General features: G+C 44.4%; 1 pseudogene; it reads left to right on the top strand.

Annotated features, from left to right (window-relative positions):
- The first annotated feature begins 3721 nt into the window (after positions 1-3721).
- LOC111150354 lies at positions 3722-20188 on the top strand (annotated as a pseudogene).
- The last annotated feature ends 402 nt before the right edge of the window (positions 20189-20590 follow it).

Below are 20590 nucleotides of genomic sequence, written 5' to 3'. Positions count from 1 at the left end.
GCTGGTACTAAACAATTATTCACCACCTGGAGTTCGAAGTTAACTGGGCGCGCTGGGTTGTATCTGGCAACCCCGGAGTCGGCGGTGTCAGGCCGCCTTCTGTCCTGTCCCCGCTCCACGAGCTGAGGCCGGTCGGTGTGCACGTTGCACGGTGCCAGGTACCCGGGCAAACACTCCTGTCCCTAGAAATGCACCGTAGGACTTCCCTGCTGGGGGTGGGGGACACCAGGACTGGAACTGCGGGCGCATGTCTTCATCTGCGAACCAAACCCCTCAAAGGCGGACCCCCCCCCCACCCCCGGCGCGGGCGTGCAGCCCAGTACGCGGGCGCGGGGTAAGGCAGGCGCCGTCCCTGCGCTTGGCAGCGGCCCTGGGCTTCCCGCCGTCCTCGCGCCACCCGGGAGCTTTGACGAAATCCTGTCCCCCACGCAGTCCCTCCCTCGCACCCACATGCCGCCGGCGGCGGCGGCAGCCTCTGCGCGGAGGGGAAACCCAGGAGGCAGACACCCCAGTGGGCTGGAGACCAAGCCCGAAGCTTCACGCGCCCACTCGAGGAAGGCGCCCTCTCGCCGGGGGTCCCCTCGGGAGCGGCCCAGCACGTGCGACGGACACCCGGCCCCGCCGCAGGCCGACTCCAGCGCCCCCCGCCCCGGGGTGGGGGTGGGGGCATCTCGGCTCGTGCGGCGTCGCCGAGGCAGCAAGGGACCGGGCGCGCTCGGAAGCTCAGCGAGGCAGCGGGGAGCCGAGGCTATAATTAAATCAGACTGTGAACATATTGTTCGCGGAAACCTTAGCAGAGCATGAGTCACGATGGCGGAGTGAATCACACAGCCTCAGAGTTTCCATTTATATCGCCTTCCGCTGGGGTCTTTCTGCTTCGGTTCCAGATCCTGGGCCCCCGCCGCCTGCCTCCTTCGCCCTCCCCGGGAGGAAGCGTCCAGCGGCGCGTGGCTCAGGGCCCGGGGTCCCGCGCGGCGGCTGCTGCTGCGGCGGGGGCAGGAGTGGGGCCTGGCCGGGACCCAGGCGGGCGCGTCACCAACACCAGGGCGGGATGGCCTCCTGGCCGCCGGGGAAGGAAATGTGGGGCAGCGGAACGCAGCCGTTTCAGCCACTGCTAGCATCTCCGGTGTTGGTTTGGGGATTTTTGATTTTTTTTTTTTTTTAAAGTAAAATTTGGTGAGAGCGTCGAGGTGGAAACCCCAGGTTAAAATGGAGTTTCCTGATCCTTGCGCTGTTTTTGGTTAACTTCGCTCCCAGGATGGTTCCCAGACAGCACAGCCCGAAGACCGCGGGCTGGCAGCAGGCTTGTCCCCCAACCCCAGGGACACAGCTGCGGGTACCTGGCCTGTGTCCCCAAAACAGGAGCGCCCGGAACAACACTTACCGCCTGGGGTGGCTGTGAGGGTTCACAAGTTAACAAGCAGGAGGCGGTCAGCGAGGCCGGCCTGGAGGGACTGCCAGCCGGGAGGGCGTTCAGCACCGCCAGGGCCACTGGCAGGCCTCTGGTGACAGCAGGAGGGAACACAGCCACACTGGCTTTGCAGCCTGCCTCAGACAGGATTCACAGGCCACGGGGACTGCCGAGTGCCTTCCTTGTCTTCTGTCCCAGCCCCCTTTTGTCGCAGGTGAGGACACCCAAGCCCCTGGTCCTTCCCATGAGCAACAGAGCCGGAGCAGAACTGACCTCTGACACCCCTTCCTGAGCTCTGTCCCATGCTGTCGTGCGGCGCCCTGCTGCGCTGCCATTTTTCAGAGACGGGAGTGGGTTCTCCCCGGTGGAAGACGGGCAGCGCGGGGCGGTGAGGAGGGACCGGCTGCCGCTGGGAACCACACCAAGGCTCTGTCCGCGGGGTCCCCACAAGCACGACACCACCACCCTCATCACACGTGTTCAGACCCTGGCAAGGGCCAACACCGTCATCTCATGCAGACCCTCACACGGGTCCCAGGAGGTCGGGGCAGGGGGCCGCTCCGCCTCTCCATCGGATCTCCGTGGAGCTGTTCCATCTACTCAGACCCAGCATGGACGCGGCCTCAGAAATCCCTAGCTCTCTTCCCACAGCAGTGTTTTCATGACCACGGCATGTTCCCCAGGCTTTGAAGGATTTTTATCTAGCAGGCAGCAAATGATAAGTAAATTAATTTGTTCTCCTGTAATTTATTAATTGGAGACCAACATAATGGCCAAATGAAATTTCTGTTCAGCGAGGATAAATGGTGTTCCCTAACTGAGGAGCCGGGATTCCTGCCAAAAGCTGAGAAATGTGACATTTTTCTTGGCCCGAGATATCTTACTGAAGCTCCATGAAGAGCCCCTGGAGAGCTTTATAAAGTGACATCTCATGGACCCGTGTTAAGATGACTGCCCTCTCAGGAGGCCCAGAGACCCCAGGAGGGGAGCCATGGGCTCTGATGCCACCATGGCAGGCCCCCTTAGGATAACGATTGGGCAAAGACCCAAGGAGGCAGCAGTGCAGGACAGGAAGGGACCTAATACTGGTGCTGGGAATGGGGCCTCCAACCTGTGCTCCAGGCAGTACTGCCCACTCTGATGACTGGGGGCCCTTGTCCTTTGGTGACAGCCCCAAAAGCCATAGGGGCCCTTGGAATGTCATCTTCCTCAACTTTTGGACATAGCCCAAACATCTTCGCCTGCTCTGAGGTGCTCAAAGTTCAAAGGTTTAACTCTCCGCTAGTAAAGACACATTCCTAAAAGGGCCAGAAATCCAGGACCCTCCCACACGGCCTCCTGAACAACGTAGCTAACAGGTCTGTGGTTCTGGCCACACCAGGCCCACCAAGCCACGTGACACTGAGGACCCACCCTTCCTACCTGACATGCTCAGTTCGGGCTCACCGAGACCGTCACCGATATGCCGCAGGAGAAAATGACAGACTCAGACCCTAAGCTGATCTGAGCATGAGGGTTTGTGTAGTTAGAAATGCTTGGCTTTGCTATGAATCCCTGGTATTGTGGAAAGGTCCCTGGGATTAGAGTCACAAGACCATTGGTTTGACTTTCAATTCCATGAATTTATCTCTCCCTCTTTGTCACTTACAACTTTAATATAAAAACTTACAAAACACACACATACATGCACAAAACTACACACCTAGAAGTTTCATTAAAACTACTATAGTCTCGGGGCGCCTGGGTGGCTCAGTGGGTTAAAGCCTCTGCCTTCGGCTCGGGTCATGATCCCAGGGTTCTGGGATCGAGCCCCGCGTCGGGCTCTCTGCTCGGCAGGGAGCCTGCTTCCCCCTCTCTCTCTGCCTGCCTCTCTGCCTACTTGGGATCTCTCTGTCAAATAAATAAATAAAATCTTAAAAAAAAAAAAAACTACTATAGTCTCTATTAGTGCCAGGGAAATGGAATGAATGGCAGCTCGAACTAGAAAAAATAGAGGGGGGGAAAAGCCCCCAAACAGCAGCTTAATAAACAGAGCAAGCTGAGTAAAGTAAAATCAAGCATGTTAGTTAATTCACCAAAATTAGCTAAAGTGAATTTACCCAGTAAAAAACAAAGACTGTCAGAGTTGAAAATAAAAATCTAGGTTTATTCTGCTTAGAAGGAGAACACATAAAATAAAGTGCCAAAGGAAGACTGAAAATAAAATACCAAAAAGATACAAGGAAAATGTTAACAAGAAGAAACTGGGAAAAACAGGTGAAGAGAAAAATCAATGCTCAAGACACCAAATAGGACAAAAAAGGACGCCGTATGGGGTAAAAAATACAATCGGTGCATGCGACATTCATGAACTTACGTGCATTCAATAACATAGATGCTAAGGTTATAAGGGGAAAAACCCTTTAGAAATGCAAATAGAATAGAATAAAAATACAGTGATGGAAGGATGTTTTAATTCACCTCTTTCAGGATTAGATATATCTTATTTCATTTTTATTTTATCTTTAGAGAGAGAGCAGGAGAGCTGGGGTGGAGGCAGAAGGAGAGGGAGAGAGAGAGAATCCGAACCAGACTCCATGCCTGGGGCAGAGCTGGATGCGGGGCTCAATCTCATGACCCCAAGGTCATGTCCTGAGCCGAAATCAAGAGTCAGATGCTTAACTGACTGAGCCACCCAGGCACCCCAGAGAATTGGACAGATCTAATAAGCAAAAACTCAGTAGGAGCACAGATGAAGTGACTGATACAACTAATAATTTGGGGTAACAAATACATAGAAAGCCTGACTTCAGATGGAAAATATACACTTTGCATGTCCATGAAATATTTATAGAAATAGATCAGGTATATGACCACAAAAAAATTTTTTTATTAAGTCTGTTAAAAAGAAAACCAAAGGCCCAAAGTAGTACCACTGGGGCCAAGCACACAAGTCAGGGCTTGAGATATAATCTAATCGCAGTTTCAACCTCCCCGAGCGCTGTAGTCCTACCTAACTGGTCAGTCAAGAACTGTTTGACGAGAGCCAATGAATCTGCCATGTGGGCCCTCTCCAACCCCCAAAGGAAAAAGAGGGTTAAGATCCCTCTGCTCTTCCCCCTAAGGGAGAGTACCTGGTCTGGAAAAATCCTTTGCTTTTACTTATGACTTTCTTATACCCCCCTCCTATAAAATCCTTCCACGATGTACCACTCCTCTGAGTTCCCCTCTACTTGCTAGACAGACGGGATGCTGCCCGATTCAGGAATCATTTAATAAAGCCGGGGCGCCTGGGTGGCTCAGTGGGTTAAGCCTCTGCCTTCGGCTCAGGTCATGATCTCAGGGTCCTGGGATCGAGCCCCGCATCCGGATCTCTGCTTGGCAGGGAGCCTGCTTCCTCCCTCTCTCTCTACCTGCCTCTCTGCCTATTTGTGATCTCTGTCTGTCAAATAAATAAGAAAAATCTTAAAAAAATAAAATAAAATATCGAATGTTTTCAATGTGTAAACAGAGACCCTCCTAGAAACCCCTTAAAGAGGAAATTCAAAAGGAAGTTGGTGCCAATAACCTAATGAAAAGGAGAAAAGTTTTACTGCCTAAAATTTCCAGACACAGGGAAAGCAGGTCTTACAGGAAAATTAACAGTTTAAATGTCTTCATTATTTTTAACAGTCTTGGACCTACACCAAATTTAAGCCATTTGAAAAAGAACAGCAAAATAATAACCGGAACATAGGAGAGAGAATGTTTACAGATAAAAGCTGAAAGAAACGAAATAGACAACAAATATCCCTCCCCCACCCCGAAGAGCTCAAGGGAAAAACAAACATAAAAGCTGGTACTTAGAAAAGACAAATAATAGAATCTTGCAAGCCCCTGGCAAGACAGATCAAGGGAAAAAGAAAACAAGCCCAAGTTCACAAGAGGAGGACTAGGAAAGGGGATCTACCCACAGATTTCTTAGAAATTAGATCATGTACAGTTATAAGGAAATTTGAACAACTTAAAGGAAATCATTTCCTTTAAGTTGTTCAAATTTCCTTGTAACTATAGCCACCAAAACAGACTAACAACTTCAATGAGACCAATTCCAGATTGGAAAGGAGAGTGGCGGTCTACCATGAAAAAGGCACAAGGCCCGCACAGGCCCACCCCTGGCTTTTATCCAACCTTCAGTGCACAAGTGAGTGCGGGGTTCTTTGTGTCTGCGTTTCTCGAACTGAATGTGGTCACAAATGGTGTGGGCTCTTGTCAACATGCAGAGTGCGATTTAGGAGATCTGGAGGGGGCCTGAGAGTCTGCCTTTTTTTTTTTTTAATAGATTTTATTTATTTATTTGACAGACAGAGATCACAAGTAGGCAGAGAGGCAGGCATAGAGAGAGAGGAGGAAGCAGGCTCCCCGCTGAGCAGAGAGCCCGATGCGGGGCTCGATCCCAGGACTGTGGGATCATGACCTGAGCCGAAGGCAGAGGCTTTAACCCACTGAGCCACCCAGGCGCCCCGAGAGTCTGCCTTTTTGACCAGTTCCTGGGTGAAGAGGATGCTGCTGGTTCATGGACTTCACGCCTCCAGGCAGTCGGGAAAACGGATCCACGTTGCCCCAGTTCGCTTGACGAAGCGAGCATAACTTCAGTACCAAGATCAGACAAAGCTCATCCTCACGACAGGAAGGTGCCCTCAACCTCAACGTCATTCACAAATACAGATGGAAATTCTAAGTCACATTAGCAAATAGACTCTGGCATGAAATAAAAGATGTAGAAAGTGCTTCAATATGAAGAAAATTAGCAATATGATTCTATCAATAAACCAAGACAGAAAACCATACAGGCAGCCTAATTAATGCCGAGAGGCTAAAAGCGACCATTCCTAATAAAAACTGCCAGTAAAATAGGAACAGAGGGAAACTAGGTAAACAAAACTAAGAACATTTATTAACAGCTAACAACAAGTATTTTAAATGTCAAAACACTAAAAATGTTTAATTAAAATCAGGGAAGAGACAGGAATGCACTCTAACAAGATGATCATTTAGTACTGTTTGGGGGCAGAAGTTCTCAACTCCAGATGCCTATCAGAATCCTCTGGGAAGCTTTTCAAAATATATATGGATTCAATCTCTGAGCCAAGGGGCCTGAACTAGAATTTTTAAAAAAGCTTCCTGGCTGGGGCGCCTGGGTGGCTCAGTGGGTTAAAGCCTCTGCCTTCGGCTCAGGTCATGATCCCAGGGTCCTGAAATCGAGCCCCGCGTCGGGCTCTCTGCTCAGCAGGGAGCCTGCTTCCTCCTCTCTCTCTGCCTGCCTCTCTGCCTACTTGTGATCTCTGTCTGTCAAATAAATAAATAAAATCTTTAAAAAAAAAAAAAAAAAAAGCTTCCTGGCTGATGGTTATACACAGCCTGGAGTGAGAACCAGTCTCCGAGGCTTCAGCAAACACAACATGTGAAGAAAATAAGATAGCACGTATGATCACTGGGAAAGAAGTGGAGTTGCTGGATAAAATGCAGAATTTCTAATGAACCATGAATAATTTGGGGGGATAAGTATGTCCCAAGTATTGCATGGGACATACTCAGTCTAAAAAATTATTTTCTGAAATTCATATTTAACTGGGAATTCTGCATATTTTTTTTTGCTATGTCTAGTAACCCTAAAAGAAAAGTTAAATTAGCTCTGTTTATTGGTGCTACAATAGTCTACCTCGAAAACCCAAGAGACCATGTTAAAAAAAAAAAAACAACCTTTTATTCTTACTAACAATATTTGATAAGGAGGTATATATGTAGATATATTACAACTTTTTTTTTTTTTTACTCTAACAGTAAGTACCTAGAAATGCAAATGGGGATAAGTTTTTCATTTATAATTGTGGCAAAAAACTATAAAATATTCAGGAATAAATTTAATATTAGAGACATAAGACCCATCAAAGAAAACCTATAATATGCTATTAAAAGACAGAAAACAATTTATGAACAAATGGAAGGTTATAATTGTTCTTAGATAGAAATACTTACTATAATTAAAAATGTTAAATTTCCCAAATGTAATATATAAATTTCATTCAATTTCAATTAGAACCTTAACAGGACTTTTCTTGGAATTGTATAAGGTTATCTTAAAGTTCATACAGAGAAACAAATGTCTGAAAATAGCTAAGAAAAGGACGAAAAGGACAGTGGAGGAGACTTACCACGTGTCGGGGGATTCTATAAAGCCACAAAAATCAAATTAACATCAGTATGAAAAGAAGCAAAAATTAATGAACCTATCTAGAAAATCTAGAATTAAATATCGGTATATTTGAGAAATTAGTTTATGACCAATGTGGTGGTCCAATTTCGTGTCAAAGCATGGACTGTTCAATAAAGGAGACCAGAGTGACACGGTATCCATATGGAAGAACGTACAAATAAACCATATAGTATATAAAATCAACTCCTGGACATAAAGACTTAATGGAAAAATCAAAATCTTGCAAGAAAATCCAAGAGAGTAGGGGCACCAGGGCGGCTCAGTTGGTTAAGCATCTGACTCTTGATTTTGTCTGAGGTCATGACCTCAGGGTCCTGGGATAGAGCCCCATGTCAGGTTCTGTGCTCAGCGGGGAGTCTGAGATGCTCTCTCTCCCTTTCCCTGTGCCCCTCCCTGCTTGTTCTAAAATAAAACGATCTTTGAAAAAAAGAAAAGAAAGAAAGAAAATCCAAGAGAGGAAGTACATCAACTAGAGGGAAAGAGAAGACTTTCTTCAAGTCCAGAAGTTGCAAACACAAATATGCAGGGTCCATAAGCCCACACCAGCCCCAGCTGCCCTGGGGTATAGAAAATAAGCCATGGGGTCTTTTTGCCTTGTTTTGGTTTTTCTCTGGTTTTCATCCTTTTCTCTCTTTTTTATATTATTATTATTTTATTTTTCTAAAAAGCCACAGTTTAAAAGAACAACTAGCATATGGAAGAGTCAGCTCTAGAACCTCACTCAACGGCAGGGGAGCTCTGCTGGGACATTCCAGGTGGGAGGGGCTGGCAGACATAGTTTGTGTCCCCTTCTACCTCGAAAGCACAGGCCAGTGCACAATCTGGGCACCTTGACCAGCCTGCCTATTCAGCAAACCCTGGGCCTCAGGCCCACACCAGCTGCAGCTCTCCCACCAAGGAGACCACAGGGCAGTACACACTAGGATACAGCTGGGGAGCACTCACTACAGGCCCGGCCGACACACTGAGGTGACACAGCTACAAAGCACCCCAGAATACGCTAGGCCCCCACCACTTCGGCTTTAGACGGCTTGCTAGGGTGTCGACTGCTCCAGAACATCTCAACTGACATCTGCTTCGGATCCAGCTGCCCTGCCAGGATGCCTCCTGCAGGGAGTGCCCTGGAAACCCCTGGCCTGTGCCTGCGTCCGTTTCAGCCACCTCACCAGGGCACGCCCTGTGTAGAATGCCCTGGAACCCTCCTGCCTGCACTGGCCTTGGCTCCAGCTGCCTAGCAAGGGCATCTCCTGCCCAAGCAGCTTGGGAGACCCTGGTTCGCACGCGGTCGAGCTTCAGCTGCCCTGCTGGGGCAGTTTACAAGGAGAGCCCAGGGACCACGTCAGTCCATGCCCATTTTAGCTTCAGCTGTCCTGCCAGGGTGCCCTCTATGCAAAGCACCCCGGGACCTCCTGGCCTGCACCTTACCTCAATTCCAGCCACCCCTTCATTCAGAGCTACCTCTGCGCAGAGTCCAGGAACACCGTGGTTTATATTCACTTCCGCTTCGGCTATCTAGCCAAGGTACCCCTCTATTTGGAGAGCCCCAGGTCCCCCCAGCCTGCGTGCACTTTCGTTTCAGCTACCCTACTAGGGCACCCTCTGCACAGAGAGCTCAGGGACCTCCCAGCCCCCACGCCACATCAGCTCTCCCCACCTCGCCAAGGTACCCCCTGCGCAGAGGACCGTGGAAGCCTCTGGCTAGCACCCACTTCAGCTGCAGGTATCCTGCTGGGCTCACCTCAGCACGCAGATCTCCGGGACACCCTGGCACGCATCCGCTTCAGTGGCAGCTGTCCTGACAGGGCACCCGCTCCACAGAAAGCCCCAGGACCCCTATTCCACGGCAGCCACAGTTCCAATCAGCCAGCAAAATTCACCAAGCACACACAGTCGATACAGGGAATGACCAAACACAAGACCATTCCATCAACTTTAGGAGAAGTAGCCATTCTGCCTAATCCACAGAAACAAACAGAGGAAGTCAAACAAAATAAGGAGACAGAGAAATATGCTCCAAAATAAAGAACAAGGGGGGCACCTGGGTGGCTCAGTCAGTTAAGCATCTGCCTTTGGTTCAGGTCATGATCCCGGGTTCCTGGGACCAAGACCCACATCAGGCTCCCTGCTCAGTGGGGAGCCTGCTTCTCCCTCTCCCTCTGCCTGTCACTCCTCCTGCTTGTGCTCTCTCACCCTCTCTCTGTCAAATAAATAAGTAAAATCTTAAAAAAAAAAAAAGAAAAAACCTCAGAAAAACAACTAAACAAAACACAGATAAGCAACATGTCTGATAAAGAATTTAAATGAACATAAAAATATTCACTGGGCCAGAGAGATGAGTAGAAGAATCCAGTGAGACTTCCAATAAAGAGATAGAAGATACATTTAAAAAAAAAAAAAAGAGTTGAAGAATACAATAACTGAAATAAAATAAAAAAACACTAGAGAGAATCAAGAGTACATTAGCAGATGCAGAAGAACATACCAGTGACCTGGAAGACAGGGTAATGGAAAGCACCCAAGCTGAGCAGCAAAAAGAAAAAAAAAATTTTAAATAAGGATTGGTTAAGGGATTTCTTGGACATCAAGCAAAACATTTGCATTATAGGGGTCCCAGAAGAAGAAGAGGGACAAAGGGGTAGGAAACTTATTTGAAAAGAAATAATATCCAGAAATTTCTCTAACCTGAAAAGGAAATAGACACCCAAGTCCAAGAAGCACCAGAGTTCCAAACAAGAAGAACACAACAAGGCCCACATCACTACACATAATTAAAATGTCAAAGTTTAAAGATAGAGAGTTTTGAAAGCAGCAAGAGAGAAACAAAAAGTTACCTTCAAGTGAAAACCCCATAAATCTATCAGCTGATTTATCAGCAGAAACTTGGCAAGCCAGAAGAAAGTGGCATGATATATTCAAAGTGCTAAAAAGGAAAACACCTGCAACTAAGAATACTTTACCTGGCAAAGTTATCATGCAGATTTGAAGAGATAGAATTCCCCCAGATAAACAAAAGATAAAGGAGTTAATCATTACTAAACCAGCCTTACAAAAAATGTCAAAGGGACTTTACGTGGAAAAGAAATGTGCATAATTAGACATAAGAATATTATGAATTAAAAGATGTAAAATATGACAACATATACACAAAACACAGAGTAGGGAGTAAACAAGAAAAGGGGAAAAGTTTTTTTCCTTTCTTTTTTTTAGAATGTATTTGAAATTAAATGACAGTAAATTAATATAGATCATTTACCTAGGACATTATATAGGAACCACACATGCACACACACACACACACACACACACACACACACACACAACCAGAAAGAAAGTCAAACACTATAGAAACTCATCAATCACAAAAAGAGAGCAAAAGAACAGAGAAGAAATACAAAAGCAACCAGAAAACAAATAACAAAAGGCAATAAGTACAGACCTACGAGTAATTACTTTAAATGTATGTGGCCTAAATGTTCCAATCAAAAGACATGGGGTGCTGGAATGGATTAAAAAAAACAAACCAAAGCAAAACAAAACCCATCTATATGCTGCCTACAAGAAACTCACCTCAGACCTAAAGACACATATGGACTGAAAATGAAGTCAGGGAAAAACAGTTACCATGCAAATGCAAGTGAAAATAAAAGCTGGGGTATAGCTTTATATCAGACAAAATAGACCTTAAAACAAACACTGTAACAAGAGACAAAGAAGGGCATTACAGGGGCACCTGGATGGCTCAGTCAGTTAAGTGTCTGGTTCTCGATTTTGGCTCAGGCCATGATCTCAGGGTGAGATTGAGTCCGCACTGGGCTCTGCACTGGGTATGGAGCCTGCTTAAGATTCTCTCCCTCCCTCTCTCTGCCCTGTCCCTCCCCACTGCCTGTTCTCTCTTAAAGAAATAATAATAATAAATAAAACCCTGTAAATAATCTAATCTTATTCCTACAGGAACTGGAAAAAGAATAACAAAGCCCAAGGTGAGTAGAAGAAAGGAAATAATACTGATCAGAGTGGAAATAAATGACAGATTTAAAAAAAAAAAAGAAAAAAAATCAATGAAGGCAAAAACTGGTTTTTCGAAAAGATAAACAAAATTGATAAAGCCTTACCCACATTCATCAAGAAAAGAAAGCAAGGACCCAAATAAATAAAATCAGAAATAAGAGAAAAGAAACAACGGACACTACAAAAATACAAAGAATTAGAATAATATGAAAACTAATGAATGAATGAATTAATTAATTAATCTAAAAGACACGGATAAATTCCTAGACACATACAATCTTCTAAAATTGCACCAGGAGGAAACAGAAAATCTAAATAGATTATAAGTAACAAAAATGAGTCAGTAATCAAAAAAACTACCAAAAATTAAAAATCCAGGACCAGATGGATTCACAAGTGAACTTGACCAAACATTTAAAGAAGAGTTAAGGGGCACCTGGGTGGCTCAGTGGGTTAAAGCCTCTGCCTTCAGCTCAGGTCATGATCACAGGGTCCTGGGATCGAGCCCCGCATCAGGCTCTCTGCTCCCTGGGGAGCCTGCGTCCTCCTCTCTCTCTCTTCCTGCCTCTCTGCCTACTTGTGATCTCTGTCAAATAAGTAAATAAAAATCTTAAAAAATAAAAAAATAAAAAAATAATAAATAAATAAAGAAGAGTTAATACTTATTCTCCTCAAATTATGGCAAAAAATAGAAGAGGAAGGAAAGCTTCCAAATACATCCTACAAGGACAGCATACCCTGATACCAAAACCAGACAAAGACCACAAGAAAGACAGACAGACAGATAGGGGGAGGGGAGGGGAAAGGAAAAGAAAACTACAGGCCAATATCTCTGATGAACACAGATGCAAAAATCCTCAACAGAATATCAGCAAACGACATAAAACAATACATTAAAAAGATAATTCACCACAACTGAAATTTATTCCAGGGATGCAAGGATGGTTCAGTATTTGCAAATCAATGTGATACACTACAGCAACAAAGTGAAGGATAAAAATCATATCATCTCAATAGATGCAGGAAAAGCATTTGACAAAATTCAACGTTCATTCATGATTTAAAAAAACCTCTCAACAAGGTAGTGTTAGAGGGAATATACCTCAACATTAATAAAGGCCATATTTGAAAAACCCACAGTTAACAGCATACTCAACTGTAAAACACTGGTAGTTTTTCCTCAAAGATCAGGAATGAGACAAGGATGTCTACTTTCACCACTTTTATCCAACATAGTACTAAAAGTCCTAGCCACAGCAGTCAGATAAGAAAAAAAAGAGGAATCCATATTGGTAAAGAAGTTAAAATGTCATTATTTGCAGATGACATGATACTATACATAGTCAATCCTATGTATCACCAAAAAACTACTAGAATAAATTAATTCAGTAAAGTTGCAGGATACAAATTAATACCCCCAAATTGGTAGCATTTCTATACACCAATAATGAAGTAGCAGAAAGAAATTGAGAAATTTACAACTGCACCAAAAGGAGTAAGATGCCTAGTAATAAATATAACCAAAGAGGTCAAAGACCTGTACTCCAAAAACTATAAAACACTAATGAATTAAATTCAAGATGAAACAAATGGAAAGATATTCCATGCTCGTGGATTGGAAGAATATTGTTAAAATATCCATATCACCGCATCTACAGGGTCAATGCAATCTGGATCAAAATGCCAACAGTATTTTTCACAAACTAGAACAAATAATACTAAAATTTGCATGGAAGTGGAAGACCCTAAGTAGCTAAAGCAATCTTGAGAAAGAAGAAAGCTGGAGGCATCACAATTCCAGGTTTCAAGATATACTACAAAGCTTAGTAAGCAAAAGGACATGATACCAGCACAAAACAAGACATGGAGATCAATGGAATAGAATAGAGAGCCCAGAAATAAACTCACAATTATATGTTCACTCCTTTGTCTAATCTATGACAAAGGAGACAGGAATATACAATAGGGGAAAGACCAGCTCTTCAACAAATGGTGTTGGGAAAACTGGACAGCTACATGTAGAAGAATCAAACTGGATTGCCTTTTTTTTTCTTAGATTTTTTATTTACTCATCTGAGACAGAGTGCAAGAGTGAAAATGGGAGCAGGGGAGAAGAGAGTCTGAGGGAGAGGAAGCAGCAGACTCCCCATGCTGAGCAGGAAGCCTGATACAGGGATCGACCCCAGAACCCTGGGATCATGACCTGGGTCAAATGCAGATGCTTAACCGACTGAGCCACCCAGGTGCCCCCAAACAGGACCACTTTTTAACACCAGACATAAAAATAGACTCAAAATGGATTAAAGACCTGAATGTAAGACCTGAAACCATAGGAGACCACAGACAGTAATTTCTTGGACATTGGCCACAGTAAGATTTTTCTGGATGAGCCTCCCGAGGCAAGGAAAACAAAATCAAGAATAAACTACCGGGACTACATCAAAATAAAAACCTTTACACAGTGAAGGAAACCGTCAACAAAACAAAAAGAGACTATATTTGCAAATGACATCTCTGATACAGAGTTAACATCCAAGAAATATAAGGACCTTGTACAACTCAATATAAAAAAAAGAAAATCCAATTTAAAAATGGGCAGAGGACCTGAATAGACTTTTTAAAGAAGACATACGAATGGCCAACAGACCCACGAAAAGATGCTCGACATCACTCATCGTCAGGGAATATATACATCAAAACCTCAAAGAGAGATCACCACACACCTTTCGGAATGGCTAGACTCAAAAACACAAGGAACGAGTGTTGGCGAGGATGTGGAGAAAAAGGAACTCTCATGCACGGTTGATGGGAATGCAGACTGGTGCAGCCACTGTGGAGGGCACTATGGGGTTTCCTTGAAAAATTAAAAATGGAACTACCATTATGGTCCCAGAATTCTACTACTGGGTATTTACCCAGAGAAAACAAAAACACTACTTCGAAAAGACACATGCCCCCCTGTGTTTACTGCAGCATGATGCAGAAGCAACCTAAGTGTCCACTGACAGATGGGTAAGGAAGGTGTGTGTGTGTGTGTGTGTGTACACATACCTCCAATGGCATATTATATAGCCATCAAAGAGGACAAGATTGTGCCATTCGAGACAACATGGATGGACTTTGTTAAGAAAAAGAAGTCAGACTAAGACAAATATCATATGACTTCACTTATAAGTGGAATCCTAACAAAAGGACAAATGAATAAACAAAAAACTGAATCAAACAGAGAACAAGCTAATTGTTGCCAGAGGGGAGGTGGGACCGTGTTGAGCAAAATGGGTGAAGGGGAGTGGGAGATACAGGCTTCCAGTTATGTAGTAAGTTTGGGGAATTAAAGACCCAGTGTAAGGCACACACTCAATGCTATTGTTATAAGAACGTATCAGGGCAAACGATGGCTACACTTTGTTGAATCACTACATTGTACAACCAAAAGTAACATAACATGGTGTCACCTATACTAAAAAAAATTAAAAATTAAAAATAAATACATATTACAAAAGTAAAAAAGCAAATAAGGTTATATTTACTACGTAAAATATAAGAACTTTTGTAAGAGAAGGGAGCATGACAAAGTCAACAGCAAGAGATGTGGACGAAAATTTCTAACACAAATGACAAAGGGTTAATTTCTATATTATATGAAAATACCTTACCATCTGATAAGATGAAGTGCTCAAAAGAAAAAAAATGAGCAAAAAACAAAAATCCCAAATATAGAAGCCACAGAACAGCATGTCCAGACAGATGAAAAGGTGAATATCAATTAAAGAACTCTGTGGTAAGCGCTGTGAACTGTGTAAGACGGATGAATCACAGACCTGTACCTCTGAAACAATACATTATATGCTAATTTAAAAAAAACTTATGAGATCATTTTATACCCATCAGAGTCACAAAACAGAACTGTAACCCCTAATGCTAGTAGAGATGAGGGAGAAGGGAATTTTCATACATTACATATGGAAATGGCATTGCCACAGAATTTTAGGAAGACAATACAACAGCTCAGCTTTTTTTTTTAAGATTTTATTTGTTTATTTGACAGAGAGAGAGAGAGATCACAAGTACACAGAGAGGCAGGCAGAGAGAGAGGGGGAAGCAGGATCCCCGCTGAGCAGAGAGCCCGATGCGGGGCTCGATCCCAGGACCCTGGGATCATGACCTGAGCCGAAGGCAGAGGCTTTAACCCACTGAACCACCCAGGTTCCTCAACAGTTCAGCTCTTAATTTTAAGACAGTTAATATACTAACCAGAGATTCAATTTCTGGCAGTCCGTTCCATTAGTAGGGATCGATTAGGCCCCCTCTGTAGGGACATACATTCAATATTTATTGCAGTCTTGCCTTAGGGGTGTTGAGCTAGAAACAAAAATCAATGCCTATTAAAAGCAGGCTGGCAGGGGTGCCTGGGTGGCTCAGTGGGTTAAAGCCTCTGCCTTCGGCTCGGGTCATGATCTCAGGGTCCTGGGATCGAGCCCCGCATCGGGTTCTCTGCTCAGCGTGGAGCCTGCTTCCCTTCCTCTCTCTCTGCCTGCCTCTCTGATTACTTGTGATCTTTCTCTGTCAAATAAATAAATAAATAAAATCTTAAAAAAAAAAATCAGGCTGGCTGAATCAAGGATGGTCCTCCATAGCACTGAATTATTATACGGCCATTAAAAAGAAAAATCAGTGAACAAAAAGGTTCATGGTAACAGGGTCCGTAACTACCCCAAAGTCTGTCAGTAGCAGAGTGGATAAATAAATTCTGGTATATTCACACAACAGGGGGTTGGAGAATAACAAGAATGAACAGACCACAACTACAAACCACCACCTTGTGAATGTCATAAATAAAGGTCGCACAAAAGAGGAAGTACTGAATGACTCCATGGACACAAAGCAGACCAAAAAATAACCGACGCGGCTACAAATCACAGTGATCGTTACACTTGGATGGGGGAGGGGGGAGAAACACGGAAGGAGGCGTGAGGGGGACTCTGGGACACTGGTCAGGTTCGGTCTTTTTTTTTTTTTTTTTTTAAGATTTTATTTATTTGACAGACAGAGATCACAAGAAGGCAGAGGCAGGCAGAGAGAGAAGTGGGGAAGCAGGCTCCCTGCTGAGTGGAGAGCCCGATGCGGGGCTTGATCCCAGGACCTTTATTTTTTTTTATTTTTATTTTTTTTTAAATTTATTTATTTGACAGACAGAGATCACAAGCAGGCAGAGAGGCAGGCAGAGAGAGAGGAGGAAGCAGGCTCCTTGCCGAGCAGAGAGCCCGATGCGGGGCTCGATCCCAGGACCCTGAGATCATGACCTGAGGCGAAGGCAGAGGCTTAACCTACTGAGCCACCCAGGCACCCCAGGTTCTGTCTCTTGATCTGGGTGCTTACATGGGTGTGTTCCTTGTGGAAATCCACCAAGCAGTACACTCATGATGTGTGCATTCGAAAAAGAATTAGAGGCATTATAACTTGTAAGGATTTCAACTAGGTCTTATTGGTTGAGAGAAGAGGAATGCAGAGAAATATATGTAGACTAGAATGTCATTTTTATACAGTATGCAATAATAAAACTGCCTTATGGATTACTGCATATGTAAATACATGCTTGTACGAGGACAGATAAAAGTCTGCATAGGTTCATGTGGGACAGATAAAAATATGGAAGGCTATATAGTGGGTTCGCATGGCTTCCCTAGGGGAGAGAGAAAGGGTGATGAAGGCCATGATTATGTTATAAAGGAAAAAAAGGGGGGCTCTTGTTTCTTTAAAAAATGTATAAAAAAGATAATATCCCATTTATGTAAAAAAATTTAAAAACATTAAAGAGGAAAATTATTGGGGCACCCGGGTGGCTCGTGGGTTAAGGCCGCTGCCTTCGGCTCGGGTCATGATCCCAGGGTCCTGGGATCGAGCCCCGCATCGGGCTCTCTGCTCAGCGGGGAGCCTGCTTCCCCCTCTCTCTCTGCCTGCCTCTCTGCCTGCTTGTGATCTCTGTCAAATAAATAAGTCTTTTTTTTTTAAATAAATAAATAAAGAGGAAAATTATTTAGAAAGAAGTTCTACTGAAGTTTAACAGAGACTCACTAAATGACAATACTGTGTGATTCCAGCATCGTGGCATATTGCGAACATCAATCATTGTCCGAGTAAAAATACGAAGGCTCAAAATTATTAACAAAGAGCAATAGATTTTAAAAAAATCTATTGGCTTTTAGCAATATGGTGGACTCAGACAACTTGAAAATCCTCTTCCCATAATCACCTAGAAGTACTGGGTAAAATGTAACATAATTATTTTAAGTGTGCAGTTAAGCTCACGAATAATAAAAGCAAACCCCGGGTGCCAGAAACAAAGAGGGAAGTGGGACAGCACAGGGGCGAATGCTTGCACTAATGGGTATTTGTCTCCAGAACCCAGGGGTTTGGTGTTAATTCCCACACAGGGGTAATAAATGAAGCTTTGGGAGGTAGGGAATTGGAACTGAGTACTTTGCATAAAGCCAAGACCCTCAAAGGGCTCTTTGATTTATGAAAAGATTTAAAAACAAGAGAGACCACAGGACACAGGGCTTTGGGTGGGAAAAAAAGAAAAGCTTTCTGAGAATTCAAAACCACAGGACCACAATTCACATTGCTTTTACTCTACCCACATAGTTCAGAAATGCCAGACTCAAAAGTAACAGAATTATTCCTCCAGCAGGGATACTATCATGGCCCAAGGCAGAAGCAAACAAAAAACTTCTCTCGAGAGTTGCGCCCACAATCAGATATTACGGGATTTTACCCAGGGAAAAAAAAAACCCAAAAGCCCTGCTAGGGAGGAATTCACAATAAAAAATGGCAGAGCCCATGAGGGACCCATCCAACCCGATCGAGAGTCTGCATATAGAATACCCCCAGGAATGCTCAATACAGACACAGCCAGAGATTATCAAATACATACATATAAAATGAAGAGTAGAAAAGAAGAAAACAAATCCTAAAAGAACTAAACCCTACGAACAAGAGAGCCAGAAGAATTGAACCAAATAAAATAGGAGAAAGCCCATCGGGTATGTTAGGATAAATCTTTTTGAACAGATTGTAATGATAATGAAAAATTATTAAGACATTAGAGAAGACTAAACTAATTGGGAAAAATACACCATGTTTTTGGATAGGGAGACTCGATACAGTGAAAATGTCAATTCTTTCCAGGTTAATCTATAAATTTAAGGCAGTTCCCAGCAAAATCCAATAGGAGATTTCACAGAAATCCTAAAATGTACAGTTTTGTGAATACCGCCGAAGTTCTGCTCCCGGGGAATACAGGGTTCGGTCCCTGAGAGCCTCTGGTCACAAGATTTTTGTCAAGTGACCCATGACAGACCTCCTCTATGTGTGTTTCTGTTCAAGGACACTTCACTTCATAGGTACAGTTGATTCATTAACTGGGGTCAGCAGCATTCACCCCCCACCCCCGGAACCTTATTTAATACACCTGTCTTCTCCCAACCATTTCCCTGCCCCCTGCCTCCATCCTAACCCTCCCACCCCACCCCACCCCACCCCACCCCACCCCACCCCAGGGCCTTCTTGCTCTTAGGAACAACACTAGAAAACCCTTCAGCACTATGTCTGGGGATCATCTTAAACACTGAAATCACCAACACAAAGCACAAAAATATAAAAAATGGGGCCCTAAATTAACACCAGGTGAAGGACGCTCATTCACAGTAGGAGAACCAAACCAGGAGGCAGAGCGTCGCCTTGTTTGCCCTCAACTGGTACACGTTTGACTCCAAATTTCACTACCTTGCAACCGGCCACCATAAATACGGATTTGGGGTCACACATTTCAGTGAGGAGGGGAATTTGCAAATACAGAGCCCGCAAACAATAAGCAACGACTGTATCTTTGTATTTCCAGGGTTGGAAAGAATATTTGTTTTTAGACAAGAGGCAAAAAGCACAAATTATAACAGAAAAGACTGACAAACTGGGTAAGCTGACATTTAAAACTTCTGCCTGGGGCTTGCAGACGCCGCCCTGGAGCCTCCCGCGCCACCAAGCCATCGGTCAACCCCTCCGTGTTCCTCCAGATCGCCGGGGACCACAAGCCCTCGGGCCGTGTCTCCTATGAGCTGTCGGCAGACCAAGTTCCAGTGACAGCAGGGAACGTCTGTGCTCTGAGCACTGGGGAGAAAGGATTTGCTTATATAGGTCCCTGCTTTCACAGGATTATTCCCTAATTTCTGTGCCAGGGTGGTGACGTCACATGTCACCGTGACACCAGTCCATCTATGAGGAGAAATTTGGTAAGAATTTCTTTCTGGGGCACACAGGTTCTGGCATCTTGTGCACAGCAAATGCTGGACCCAACACAAACGGTTCCCAGTTTTTCACCTGCACTGCCAAAGCCGCAGTGGTGGGAGGGCGGGCGCGCGGTCTCTGGCAAGGTGCGCGAGGGCAGGAACATCGTGGACACCATGAAACTCTCTGGGTCCAGGAACGGCAAGACGAGCAAGAAGCTCACCATGGCCGACTGTGGACAAATCTCCTAAATTTGACTTGTGTTTTAACTACCAGACCGTTCCTTCTGTAGCTCAGGAGGGCACCCCTTCACCCCCAGCTGCTCCAAATATCCTACAATCTCTGTGCTCTCGCTGCGACTCCACGGGTTCCATATTTTCCTCGTTCCCCTCCAAGTCTAGCTGGATTGCAATTGAGAATTATGAAATAAAAATGAACAAAAAAACCTTCTGCGTAAAAATCTGTCAGAAGGAAACCTGAAAAAAACCCGAATCACTATATTGTTCACCCCAAACTAATAACACTGTATGTTAACTGAAATTAAAATAAAACTGTAAGAATATACTTATATCAGAAAGAAAGTGAAAAATAAAGTCACAGCCTGGGAGAAGATAATCTGCTCCCCAGATAAGCAAAGGATTGGTATCAAGGAG

Source organism: Enhydra lutris, unplaced genomic scaffold (assembly GCF_002288905.1).
Source record: "Enhydra lutris kenyoni isolate GAN:26980312 unplaced genomic scaffold, ASM228890v2 scaffoldscaffold23, whole genome shotgun sequence".
Classification (NCBI taxonomy): Eukaryota; Metazoa; Chordata; class Mammalia; order Carnivora; family Mustelidae; genus Enhydra; species Enhydra lutris.
This window is presented reverse-complemented; position numbering and strand designations above follow the sequence as displayed.